Source organism: Eschrichtius robustus, chromosome 4 (genome assembly GCF_028021215.1).
Source record: "Eschrichtius robustus isolate mEscRob2 chromosome 4, mEscRob2.pri, whole genome shotgun sequence".
NCBI classification, from domain to species: domain Eukaryota; kingdom Metazoa; phylum Chordata; class Mammalia; order Artiodactyla; family Eschrichtiidae; genus Eschrichtius; species Eschrichtius robustus.
This window is the reverse complement of record NC_090827.1, coordinates 141,936,911-141,951,787: the sequence shown is the minus strand read 5'-3', so window position 1 is coordinate 141,951,787 and position 14,877 is coordinate 141,936,911.

Sequence of the window (14,877 nt, the reverse complement as noted above, 5' to 3'; positions counted from 1 at the left end):
CCCCCTTGGTATCCATACACTTGGTCTCTACATCTGTGTCTCTACTTCTGCTTTGTAAATAAGATTGTCTATACCAATTTTTTCAGATTCCACATATATGCGTTAATATACGATATTTGTTTTTCTCTTTCTGACTTACGTCACTCTGTATAACAGTCTCTAGGTCCATCCACGTCTCTACAAATGACCCAATTTTGTTCCTTTTTATGGCTGAGTAATATTTATCCATTCCTCTGTTGATGGACATTGATTACCAGGCAAAAACTGTTACAGCTTGGCTGGGAAGTTCTGATTCACCAGACATCGCACCTTCAGATTTCCGTTTATTTCGGTCTTTACAAAATTCTCGTAATGGAAAAATTTCAATTCCCTGGAAGACTGTAAAAGGCACCTGGAACAGTTCTTTGCTCAAAAAGATAAAAAGTTTTGGGAAGATGGAATTACGAAGTTGCCTGAAAAATGGCAGAAAGTAGTGGAACAAAAGAGTGAATACATTGTTCAAAAAAGTTCTTGGTGAAAATGAAAATGTGTCTTTTATTTTTACTTAAAAACAAAAGGAACTTTTTGGCCAACCCAATAGTTATCTATTATATATATAGTAGTGTGTACATGTCAATCCCAGTCTCCCAATGTATCCCTCCCCCCTCCCCATTTCCCCCCTGGTAACCATAAGTTTGTTTTTTACATCTGTGACTCTAGTTCTGTTTTGTAAATAAGTTCATTTGTACCATTCTTTTAGATTCTACATATAAGCGATATCATATGATATTTGTCTTTCGCTGCCTGACTTATTTCACTCAGTATGACAATCTCTAGGTCCCACTGTAACAAGTTGCACAGCCTTAGCAGTGTAAAGCAGCACCCCCTGTCATCTCACAGTTGCATGGGTTAGAAATGTGAGCAAAGCGTAGCTCAGTTAGTTCTCAGAGAGAGTCTCCCAAGGTGGACATCAGGGTGCCGGCAGGGCTGCATTCCTTTCTGGAAGCTGAGGGGAAGAACCTGCTCTCAAGGTTACTGCAGAGGTTGGCAGAATTTACTACAGTGGGGTTGTCAGACTGAGTTTCCTGTATCCCTTTCTTACTATCAACCAAGGGATCGTTCCAGCTTCTGGAGATGGACTGCATTCCTTGGTCATGACTCCCTTTCTCCATCTTCAAAGTCGACAATAGCAGGTCGATTCCTTGTCCTGTTTTAAACTTCTCTGACTTCTGACTCATCTCTTCTGCCTTCCTATTCTGTTTTTAGGGGCTCATGTGATTGTTTTGTACTTACTCAGATAATCCAAGATAATATCTCAATTTTTAAGTCAGCTCATTAGTAATATGAATTACACCAAAGTTCCTTTGTCGTAGTTCCTAGATCAAGAGACAGAAATTTGAGGGGATAACATTAAAATTCTGCTTACCATATCTGGCCAAATTCCACTCTTCTAAGAGCAGAAGTGGAAGGAGGGAGTTTCACAAAATGGAAATAAAAAAAAGCAGAGGATTCCTGGGAACTCATCTCATTCTTTTTTGGATTCATGTTTCCAGAGTACAGATTTAATTTGCCTAAATTTATTTTTCAATAAAAAGAAGGACTCCATTTGCATAGCATGTAAATATTCCTCAAAACTTTTTTAAATGCTTTCAAAAATGCTTATAGAACATTTGTTTATAGAAAATAGCTATAGAAAAGAACTGGTTTGACTATGTAAGGATATCATAGTAAAGAAGAACATGAATTACATATGAATCGCCTCAGCCTCCAAAAGCTATCTGTGTCCTAATCAACTTTTAAACTATATTCTAGATAACACCTGCAAAAAGATGCTCATTTTCCTCCCCATGCCCCAGATTTCATTAATTACCTCATCAGACTACTTCTATAGTTCCTTGTACATACCCCTCTTGATATAGAGTGCTTTTCAAGCTGTTATTTGTGCAATTTTGTTGCCCATCAGAATAATACCTACTTGAGACCATAGCTTTATCTCTTAATTACTCATTGTTTAAGTAAGTGCATCACGTACTGCAGACGATATGAATGGTAGAGATATAAAAATCTGGATCTCAGCTTTTGTTCATTGCCTTCATTTCCTAAGAACATAAATAAATGGTCTTTATATTCAATGGTGAGTGCAAGGAAATGGATGAAAGTATATGAAATCTGGGGTTTTTAACTGATGTTCTTATAGATTTTTGACATCAAAATCTGTTAGCATGAGACTGTGATAATAATGGTGCATTATTATCACATATATCAATCACTGCCATATCCAACACCTGCTAAAAAGTCTAGCTATTGTTAACTATTTCAGAAACTGTAAGACTATTAGAGGAGATAAAATATGATCAGAGATTGAATATTATGTATGTGTGTGACAGATCCCTTTAAATATCAGCTAAGAAATGATTATTTCAAGCAACTTTATAATGCTGCAGACTGCAAGTTGGTGGTGAAATCATAAAAAAACCAAGCCATCAAAAAGAAGAAGACAATATATAAAAAACAGCAACCAGAAAAAGGTGTCTATGAACTTTGTAGAAACTGAGAAATTTGCAAAAACTTTCTCACCCTACCTCCTTACAACCTTTTGGTGTCTTCTTGCCAGCCAGGGCTTACAACTTCTTCTGTCACATGCAGTTGCTATTTTATAAAAAAAATCCTCTCGTTCTCTTCTCTGTTTCCCCTAGCTATCAGTTTTCCTCTCGTTCATTCCTGTGTGAGGAAGACGAGTGGATTGTGACAGGATGAATCAAGGTAGCAGGCTGTGAACAGGATTAGCACCTCACAAATGTCAGTTACAGATTTGGGACAGCTGGTCAAGGACCAGCTTGTCTGGACCTTGGATGGCAACGTGGAGGAAACAGTTACACTTTTCTGCTTCATTCCAGGCACTTAGCTCCTCAAAGCAGGGGTTAGAGTTGGGAACTACCTGACCATGAGCCTTGGATTTTCTATGTAACAGAGAAGAGGCTTTGAGCCCAAGAGAAGCTGAATTACATAGATGCACTTTCTGTGATGCCAGGGTAACCGGTGGATGGCTGTAGGAGCTGCTGATTGTTGGCTTTTATCACAAGCTTTTAGAAGCAAGAGTAAAGGTGTTCATCACTAACTGAGTGAACTGAGTCTGAATGAGGTCAGTAAATGTTTGCAATATTTTATTTTATGCAATTGGAGCCTAATGTGTTATGTCTATTTGCATAATTCTCGTGTCATACATAATGTGTTCCTGAAAATATGTATGAAATTATGTGTTGATTTCAAACTAGAGAGAAATTTATCATAATATTAGCTCTTTCACCTCTATAATTCTACTTACAAATGAAGTTAGTATCTTGGATAATATTGGCACCGATTTGGGGGATAGAGGAAGAGACATGGAATAATAGAGATCTTAGATGAGTGAATTAGAATCCCCAAAAGATTTTGTCATATTGGGGTGACATAATGGGCCATAGAAGATGAAATTTAGCTAGACTGAGAAGTCATTTAGAAACTTTTAAGCTCCAGGCTAGTCTATAATCAAAAAAAGAAGAAGGAGAAGGAGAAGGAGGGGAAGGGGAAGAAGAAGAAGGGAAGGAAGGAGGAAGGAAGGAAGGGAGGGAAGGAAGGAAGAAAAATAATAAATTATAGATATTAAATAGTTAATTTAGTATTAAAATAAGATGGGATCTAGAATAAAAACACTTAGAACCCTTATCTATAGCAATTTTCAGAGTTACAGCAGTACTGCAATTGCATCTCTGGGCCACAATTGGTAGCAATAATTATTGAATTCTGAGGGAAGGAACTAACATAATGAATATACTTAACACTTCTCTCACAAATTATCTTTGTAAAAGAACTTTGATTAAGATGTGAAGAACTTCTTATCATTCAATTTAAAATTGGTTATATGTCCACTAGCTAGGATATTTTTAAAAATCATATTATGCTTTATTTGTAGACTAAATGAACTTTGGAACACATTATAATTCTGATAATAAAATTATTATTCATTCATTACTTAACCCAGATATACAGATGTTTTGTGAAAATACAGTTATTTTCACTCATTCATTCATTTATTTGACAGTTATTATTGGGAACTTACTCTGAGTATGTGCTGTTCCAATCCCAGCGAATACCAGAGTAAATAAAACAGTCAAGGAATCTCTTATTGAGCTAAGGTTCTAGCTGAGGAAGACATAAATGCAAAATGTTTATATAAATAAGATAATTCCAAATAGTGATAGTGCCGTAAAGGGAAAGATCTGCATAAAATAACAGGTAATTGTCTGTATGTTGGAGAAGGTAACTAATTCAAATAGCATTTTTGGTGAAGGTTTCCTGAGGTGATGAAATTTGAAGGATGCCAGCCAAGTGAAGTTACTAGCAAAGAGTTACTAACAGAAAGAAGAGCAAGTGATACCAAGCCCTGAGATGAAAGTTAGCTTGGTGTCTTTATGGAAAAATCAGGCATAAGTTTGTGAATGGAACTTAGTAAAGGAGTCAGTTATGAGACAAGGTCAGAAGAATCCAATCATACAGCACCTTGTAAGCTATGATTAGGAATTCAGGTTTTCTTCAAGCAAATTAGAAAGCTGTTAGAGAATTTCAAGCTGGGGCATATTATGAATTGAATTATAAGTTAGAGCACATTGCTTAGTAGAGAATGGACTGTAGAAAGCCAAGAATGTCAAATAACAAATTGGTAGACTGGGAGAGGAAAGTTGTTGAGATAAGGGTGACAGCATTGAAGAAGCAGTAAAATGAATGAATCTGGGGTATATTGTGGAAGCAGAAATGACAAGGCTTTCCGAGGTCTGCATGTGAGTGACAGAGGAAAGAGTTAAGGGAGAGATAGCTGAGAAGTCATGACTGGCAATCCACTGAAGGATAAATTTAACCACAAGACTTTTCTGTGACCGTGCTGTAACAGGAAATGAAAAAAAGGGGAAGGAAAATATAAATAATCTGATTGACCTTATTGCAGGCTGTACAACTGGTATTATGAGAGTCTAAGATAGAGTCAAGACTTCTTAAATGCCTATATATATAGTGAGAGAAAGAACAGAAAATGATGAAATCCATGCCACTAGGCATGGTATCCAGAAGGCAACAATGAGGCATGACCTGTCAGCTTTCAAGTTTCTTGAGTTATCTGATGCATCCACTGTGAGACTGAGGTTAGCAAGACATCATTCTGATGTCATTATCTGATCTTGTGTAAAAGTCATACATTTGTTGTTTATTTCACTCATCAATGCATGTTAACTTTCTATATTAGTTAATAATTTTAAACAAACGTAAAATCCCCTATTTCTCTTCTGATTAGTGGCATTTAGAGAATCTAAGTGTGAAATCTTTACTTGTTATCATAAAATCTGAAATGACTTGTAAATTGGTAGAAACCATATTCTTATTTAGATATCTAAATTCTGTATAGAATGCTATTTTTAAGCACATTTTCTTGGATTTCTTCCTTTTTGTAACTTCTTTAAAATGTACTTGCTTGTTTTTCATTTAAGAATGTGAGTTATGGATTAATATATTTTCATTTAATAAAGCACTCTTCAAAGTTACTAAACTGTGCATTTTTAAAAATAATTCTTCCACTGTAGTGATGCTGCCATGATTTTCTTAATTTACTACTTTTTTTTAATCCACAAAGTCACTTTACATGCTTCCAAATTAAAATTTGTCATTGAGTTTTTCTTGTAGCAACTCCTTAACCCTGAGGGCTTTCCTGTTAGGAGATTACAATAAACCCATAACTGCACCATTGTCTTTTCTTTGTTCGTGGATCCACGGATATGCCTTACCTCCCTTGTCAAGTAATTGTTCCCTTAAGTTCTTTTAAAAGCTAAACTCGTGATTCTATGTATCTGGAAGTTGCCCATATTCTCTTGTGCCTGTTTTCAACTTCTGTTCTTACTTAATGGCCACTTCCCAACAATAGTTTCATAGCAGTCTCTCAGGACACGGGTAACATCTTGATAGGAACAGATAATGGAATTGTGATCTTCTCTTACCCTCTGGAATTACTAAAAACAACTCTTGAGGGACCTTCAAGATGGCGAAGAAGTAAGACGATGAGATCACCTTCCTCCCCACAAAAACATCAAAAATACATCTACATGTGGAACAACTCCTACAGAACACCTACTGAATGCTGGCAGAAGACCTCAGACTTCCCCAAAGGCAAGAAACTCCCCACGTACCTGGGTAGGGCAAAAGAAAAAAGAAAAAACAGAGACAAAAGAATAGGGACGGCACATGCACCTCTGGGAGGGAGCTGTGAAGGAGGAAAAGTTTCCACACACTAGGAAGCCCCTTCACTGGCGGAGATGGGGGATGGGAGGGGGGAAGCTTCGGAGCCATGGAGGAGAGCACAGCAACAGGGATGCAGACGGAAAAGTGGAGAGATTCCCATACAGAGGATCAGTGCCAACTAGCACTCACCAGCCTGAGAGGTTGTCTGCTCACCTTCTCGGGCGGGTGGGGGCTGGGAGCTGAGGCTTGGGCTTCGGAGGTCAGATCCCAGGGAGAGGATTGGGGTTGGCTGTGTGAACACAGCCAGAAGGGGTCTACTGCACCACAGCTAGCTGGAAGGGAGTCCGGAAAAAAGTCTAGAACTGCCTAAGAGGAAACTGACCATTGTTTCAGGGTGTGCGAGGAGAGGGGATTCATGGCACCACTTAAGCAAGCTCCAGAGATGGGCGCAAGCTGCGGCTATCAGCATGGACACCAGAGATGCGCATGGAACTCTAAGGCTGCTGCTGCAGCCACCAAGAGGCCTGTGTGCGAGCACAGGTCACTATCCACACCTCCCCTCCTGGGAGCCTGTGCAGCCCACCACTGCCAGGGTCCCATGATCCAGGGATAACTTCTCCGGGAGAACACATAGTGCACCTCAGGCTGTTGCAACGTCACGCTGGCCTCTGCCGCCGCAGGCTTGCCCTGCATTCCATACCCCTCCCTACCCCCAGCCAGAGTGAGCCAGAGCCCCCTAATCAGCTGCTACTTTAACTCTGTCCTGTCTGGGCAGGGAATAGATGCCCTCAGGCAACCTACATGCAGAGGTGGGGCCAAATCCAAAGCTGAACCTCAGGCGCTGTGCGAACAAAAAAGAGAAAGGGAAATTTCTCCCAGCAACCTCAGGAGCAGCAGATTAAAACTCCACAATCAGCGTGATGTACCCACCATCTGTGGAATACCTGAATAGACAACGAATCAACACAAAACTGAGGCAGTGGATTTGGGGAGCAACTGTAGACTTTGGGGTTTACTTTCTGCATCTAATTTGTTTCTGGTTTTATGTTTATCTTAGTTTAGTATTTAGAGCTTATTGTCATTGGTAGATTCGTTTATTGATTTGGTTGTTCTCTTCCTTTTTTATTTTTATATATATAGATATATTTTTTTCCTTTTTCTCTTTTGGTGAGTGTGTATGTGTGTGCTTCTTTGTGTGATTTTGTCTGAATAGCTTTGCGTTTAGCATTTGTCTTAGGGTTCTTTCTGTCAGGGTTTTTGTTTTTGTTTTTTTAGTAGTTTTCAGCACTTGTTATCATTGATGGATTTGATTTTTGGTTTGGATGCTCTTTTCTTTCTTTCTTTTTTTATTACTTTTTATTTGTAATAATTTTTTTATTATTTATTTTAATTATTTTATTTTTATTTATTTATTTATATATTTTTCTTTCTTTCTTTCTTTTTCTTTCTCCCCTTTCTTCTGAGCCATGTGGCTAACAGTGTCTTGATGCTGTGGCTCAGTGTCAGGCCTGAGCCTCTAAGGTGAGAGAGCCGAATTCAGGCCATTGGTCCACCAGAGACCTCCCAGCCCCATGTACTATCAAACAGCCAAAGCTCTCCCAGAGATCTCCATCCAACGTTAAGACCCAGCTCCACTCAACGACCAGTAAGCTACAGTGCTAGACACCGTATGCCAAACAACTAGCAAGACAGTAACACAACCCCCCCAATTAGCAGAGTGGTTGCCTAAAATCATAATAAATTCACAGACAACCCAAAACACACCACCAGACATGGTCCTGCCTACCAGAAAGACAAAATCCAGCCTCATCCACCAGAACACAGGCACCAGTCCCCTCCACCAGGAAGTCTATGCAACCCACTGAACCAAGCTTACCCACTGGGGGCAGGTACCAAAAACAACAGGAACTACGAACTTGCAGCCTGCGAAAAGGAGACCCCAAACACAGTAAGTTAAGCAAAATGAGAATACAAAGAAATACACAGCAGATGAAGGAGCAAGGTAAAAACCCAGCAGACCAAACAAATGAAGAGGATATAGGCAGTCTACCTGAAAAAGAATTCAGAGTAATGATAAGGAAGATGATCCAAAATCATGGAAATAGAATGGAGAAAATACAAGAAACGTTTAACAAAGACCTAGAAGAACTAAAGAGCAAAAAAACAATTATGAACAACACAATAAATGAAATAAAAAAATTTCTAGCAGGAATCAATTGCAGAAAAACTGAGGCAGAAGAACGGATAAGTGACCTGGAAGATAAAGTAGTGGAAATAACTACCACAGAGCAGAATAAAGAAAAAAGAAGGAAAATAATTGAGGACAGTCTCAGAGAACTCTGGGGCAACATTAAATGTACCAACATTAGAATTATAGGGGTCCCAGAAGAAGAAGGGAAAAAGAAAGGGGCTGAGAAAATATTTGAAGAGATTATGTTGAAAACTTCCCTAATATGGGAAAGGAGATAGTCAATCAAGTCCAGGAAACACAGAGAGTCCCATAGAGGATAAATCCAAGGAGAAACATGCCAAGACACATATTAATCAAGCTATCAAAAATTAAATACAAAGAAAAAATATTAAAAGCAGCAAGGGAAAAGCAACAAATAACATACATGGGAATCCCTATAAGCTAAACAGCTGATCTTTCAGCAGGAAGTCTGCAAGCCAGAAGGGAGTGGCAGGACATATTTAAAGTGATGAAAAGGAAAAACTTACAACCAAGATTACTCTACCCAGCAAGGATCTCATCCGGTTTTGACGGAGAATTTAAAATCTTTACAGACAAGCAAAAGCTAAGAGAATTCAGCACCACCAAACCAGCTTTACAACAAATGCTAAAGGAATTTCTCTAGGCAGAAAACACAAGAAAAGGAAAAGACCTACAATAACAAACCCAAAACAATTAGGAAAATGGTAATAGGAACATACATATTGATAATTACCTTAAATGTAAATTGATAAAATGCTCCAACCAAAAGACATAGACTGGCTGAATGGATACAAAAACAATACCCATATATACACTGTCTACAAGAGACCCACTTCAGACCTAGGGACACATACAGACTGAAAGTGAGGGATGCAAAAAGATATTCCATGCACATGGAAATCAAAAGAAAACTGAAGTAGCAATTCTCATATCAGACAAAATAGACTTTAAAATAAAGACTATTACAAGAGACAAAGAGGGACACTACATAATCATCAAGGGATCAATCCAAGAAGATACAATAATTGTAAATATTTATACACCCAACATAGGAGCACCTCAATACATAAGGCAAATGCTAACAGCTATAAAAGGGGAAATCGACAGTAACACAATCATAGTAAGGGAATTTAACACCCCACTTTCACCAATGGACAGATCATCCAAAATGAAAATAAATAAGGAAACACAAGCTTTAAATGATACATTAAACAAGATGGACTTAATTGATATTTATAGGACTTTCCATCCAAAAACAACAGAATACACTTTCTTCTCAGGTGCTCATGGAACATTCTCCAGGATAGATCATATCTTGGGTCACAAATCAAGCCTTGGTAAATTTAAGAAAATTGAAATCATATCAAGTATCTTTTCCAACCACAACACTATGAGACTAGATATCAATTACAGGAAAAAATCTGTAAAAAATACAAACACATGGAGGCTAAACAATACACTACTTAAAACCAAGAGATCACTGAAGAAATCAAAGAGAAAATCAAAAAATACCTAGAAAAAAATGACAATGAAAACACAACGACCCAAAACCAATGGGATGCAGCAAAAGCAGTTCTAAGGGGGAAGTTTATAGCAATACAATCCTACCTCAAGAAACAAGAAACATCTCAAATAAACAACCTAACCTTACACCTAAAGCAATTAGAGAAAGAAGAACAAAAAAAACCCAAAGTTAGCAGAAGGAAAGAAATCATAAAGATCAGATCAGAAATAAATGAAAAAGAAATGAAGGAAACGATAGCAAACATCAATAAAACTAAAAGCTGGTTCTTTGAGAAGATAAACAAAATTGATAAACCATTCACCAGACTCATCAAGATAAAAGGGAGAAGACTCAAATCAATAGAATTCGAAATGAAAAAGGAGAAGTAACAACTGACACTTCAGAAATACAAAGGATCATGAGAGATGACTACAAGCAACTATATGCCAATAAAATGGACAACCTGGAAGACATGGACAAATTCTTAAAAAAGCACAACCTTCCAAGACTGAACCAGGAAGAAATAGAAAATATAGACAGACCAATCGCAATCACTGAAATTGAGACTGTGATTATAAATCTTCCAACAAACAAAAGCCCAGGACCAGATGGCTTCACAGGCAAATTCTATCAAACATTTAGAGAAGAGCTAACACCTGTCCTTCTCAAACTCTTCCAAAATATAACACAGGGAGGAACACTTCCAAACTCATTGTACGAGGCCACCATCACCCTGATACCAAAACCAGAGAAAGATGTGACAAAAAAAAGAAAGCTGCAGGCCAATATCACTGATGAATATAGATGCAAAAATCCTCAACAAAATACTAGCAAATAGAATCCAACAGCACATTAAAAGGATCATACACCATGATCAAGTGGGGTTTATCCCAGGAATGAAAGGATTCTTCAGTATATGCAAATCAATCTATGTGATACACCTTATTAACAAATTGAAGGAGAAAAACCATATGATCATCTCAATAGATTCAGAAAAAGCTTTCGACAAAATTCAACACCCATTTATTATAAAAACCCTCCAGAAAGTAGGCATAGAGGGAACTTACCTCAGCATAATAAAGGCCTTATGTGACAAACCCACAGCCAACATCATTCTCAATGGTGAAAAACTGAAAACATTTACACTAAGATCAGGACCAAGACAAGGTTGCCCACTCTCACCACTATTATTCAACGTAGTTTTGGAAGTTTTAGTCACGGCAATCAGAGAAGAAAAAGAAATAAAGGAATTGAAACTGGAAAAGAAGTAAAGCTGTCACTGTTTGCAGATGACATTATACTGTACATGGAGAATCCTAAAGGTGCTACCAGAAAACTACTAGAGCTAATCAATGAACTTGGTAAATTTGCAGGATACAAAATTAATGCACAGAAATCTCTTGCATTCCTATACACTAATGATGAAAAATCTGAAAGAGAAATTAAGGGAACACTCCCATTTACCGCTGCAACAAAAAGAACGAAATACCTAGGAATAAACCTACCTAAGGAGACAAAAGACCTGTATGCAGAAAACTATAAGACACTGATGAAAGAAATTAAAGATGATACAAACAGATGGAGAGATACACCATATTCCTGGATTGGAAGTATCAACATTGTGAAAATGACTATACTACCCAAAGCAATCTACAGATTCAATGCAATCCTTATCAAACTACCAATGGCATTTTTCACAGAACTAGAACAAAAAATTTTACAATTTGTATGGAAACACAAAAGGCCCCGAATAGCCAAAGCAATCTTGGGAAAGAAAAACGGAGCTGGAGGAATCAGGCTGCCTGACTTCAGACTATACTACAAAGCTACAGTAATCAAGACAGTATGATACTGGTACAAAAACCAAAATATAGATCAATGGAACAGGATAGAAAGCCCAGAGATAAACCCACGCACATATGGTCACCTTATTTTTGATAAAGGAGGCAAGAGTATACAATGGAGAAAAGATAGCCTCTTCAATAAGTGGTGCTGGGAAAACTGGACAGCTACATGTAAAAGAATGAAATTAGAACACTCCCTAACACCATACACAAAAATAAACTCAAAGTGGTTTAAAGACCTAAATGTAAGACTGGACACTATAAAACTCTTAGAGGAAAACATAGGAAGGGCACTCTTTGACATAAATCACAGCATGATCCTTTTTGACCCACCTCCTAGAGAAATGGAAATAAAAACAAAAATAAACAAATGGGACCTAATGAAACTTAAAAGCTTTTGAACAGCAAAGGAAACCATAAGGAAAACAAAAAGACAACCCTCAGAATGGGAGAAAATATTTGCAAACGAAGCAATTTACAAAGGATTAATCTCCAAAATTTACAAGCAGTTCATGCAGCTCAATATCAAAAAAACAAACAACCCAATCCAAAAATGGGCAGAAGACCTAAATAGACATTTCTCCAATGAAGATATACAGATTGCCAACCAACACATGAAAGGATGCTCAACATCACTAATCATTAGAGAAATGCAAATCAAAACTACCAAGAAGTATCACCTCATGCCAGTCCGAATGGCCATCATCAAAAAATCTATAAACAATAAATGCTGGAGAGGGTGTGGAGAAAAGGGAACCCTCTTGTGCTGTTGGTGGGAATGTCAATTGATACAGCCACTATGGAGAACAGTGTGGAGGTTCCTTAAAAAACTAAAAATAGAACTACCATACGACCCAGCAGTCCCACTACTGGACATGTACCCTGAGAAAACCATAGTTCAAAAAGAGTCATGTACCACAATGTTCATTGCAGCTCTATTTACAATAGCCAGGACATGGAAGCAACCTAAGTGCCCATCGACAGATGAATGGATAAAGAAGATGTGGTACATACATACAATGGAATATTACTCAGACAAAAAAGAAACAAATTTGAGTTTTTTGTAGTGAGGTGGATGGACCTAGAGACTGTCATACAGAGTGAAGTAAGTCAGAAAGAGAAAAACAAATACCATATGCTAAAACATATATATGGAATCTACAAAAAAAAGAAAAAAAATGGTTCTGATGAACCTAGAGGCAGGACAGGAATAAAGACACAGACATAGCGAATGGACTTGAGGACATGGGGAGGAGGAAGGGTAAGCTGGGATGAAGTGAGAGAGTGGCATGGACATGTATACACTATCTAACGTAAAATAGATAGCTAGTGGGAAGCAGCCGCATAGCACAGGGAGATCAGTTAGGTGCTTTGTGTCCACCTAGAGGGGTGGGATAGGGAGGGTGGGAGGGAGATGCAAGAGAGAGGAGATATGGGGATATATGTATATCAATAGCTGATTCACTTTGTTATACAGCAGAAACTAACACACCATTGTAAAGCTATTATACTCCCATAAAGATGTTAAAAAAAAAGTCTTTCAGGCAGAGGAGGCACACTTAGTGAGTTTCAACTTCCTTGTTAGAGGCAAAACTCCCTCTTTGCTTATCCAGTAGAGTCTCTACAAGTGGTCACAAATCCATCAGCACAATCAGCTTGCACAACTGTAGAACAAGTGAACTTATTTTACAGTAGTCTTTGGTTATTTTTGAAGCAATCTGGCCACCAAACACCAGAAATTTTACACATCCGAAATTGTAGATTGCCTATTTCATCACAAAGTTCATAGTAAATGTCTAAAGAGATAAAGGAAAGGTATATAAAAATGGAATTTTTATTCCTAAAACAAATTGAAATATACATCTTTCTATATAATTTAATTATTTTTCATTTAATTTCATTTTTGAGGGTATATTTGTGATCAATAACAATCTTAGTAGCAATGTTGCATAGTTAGACTTTATTAAAGCTGTTTTCCCTTGGTGACACAATTCAAGTTAATGTGCCACACAAAATGTAGACTAATTAGTACAAATGAAGGAAAGGAGTCAATTAGCCAGGAGGGAATAATGAGCAAAGGGAACTGTTATGTAAATCTAGATTATCCTGAAAACTTCCAGTCGGGAAGCAGACAGCTAGATGTAATCACCTGTTATTCAAAACACACCTTGGAAAATGAGGGTTCTCATTCATCCTTAGCTTGATTTTAACTTGCTTATATTTACTCAGGATTATGAGCTTGAGTTGTTGTTTTTATTAGTAACTGGTATGATTAATAGGCCACACAGATTTTTAGTAGAAATATGTTATGCATATTATCACAATTTTCATTAGATATGTGATAAAAAACACTACAGTATTCTAAAGGGTATTAGCAAAAAATTAAGACTGCAAATGCCTAACACAACAGAAACCTATTATTTATCATACTGTGATCTATATTTAAAGAAAACAGAACAAATATATTTAGTTTAACTCATCTCACATTTCTTGAAAAATCTCTGATATTAGCTCTTCAAAACAATATATTTGAATGATACACGATACATGCAATATATTCAATATATTTGAATAAAGGCTCTCCTGTTAGTCCTTTTAGTCACAGTTGATGATTTTGGAATTGTGGAATTTTTCAACTCCTCTGCAATCTAGAGGAATATTTGGAGGCAAGCGTAGAGAATGAGAAAGGTAGAAATATTTGTTTGTGTTTTTCCACTACACGATAGGAAATTATGACGTTATGTGAATGAGATATCAAGGGATATCAAAGAGATGAGGAACCAGGACAAAATAGACACTGGAAACCTCCAGTGCAACTTGTTATTATAGTATTAGGAGAAGGTGGAATTGGGGAGAGTATTTGCAATACACTTGAGTTCTATAAAATCTGAGAAGTGTTCATTAAGTCTGGCTCAGATTAGGGCATTGGTTGACTCACCCTTGGTGAATGTCACCCTTGGTGAATGTCACACAGCCAATGCATTTCTAGGACTTTGTCACAGGTGACCCCTGCCTCCTGGATGTGATCACCAGATCTCAGAAGGCCAGTACCACTTGGGGTTTGAGTCAATTCCAAA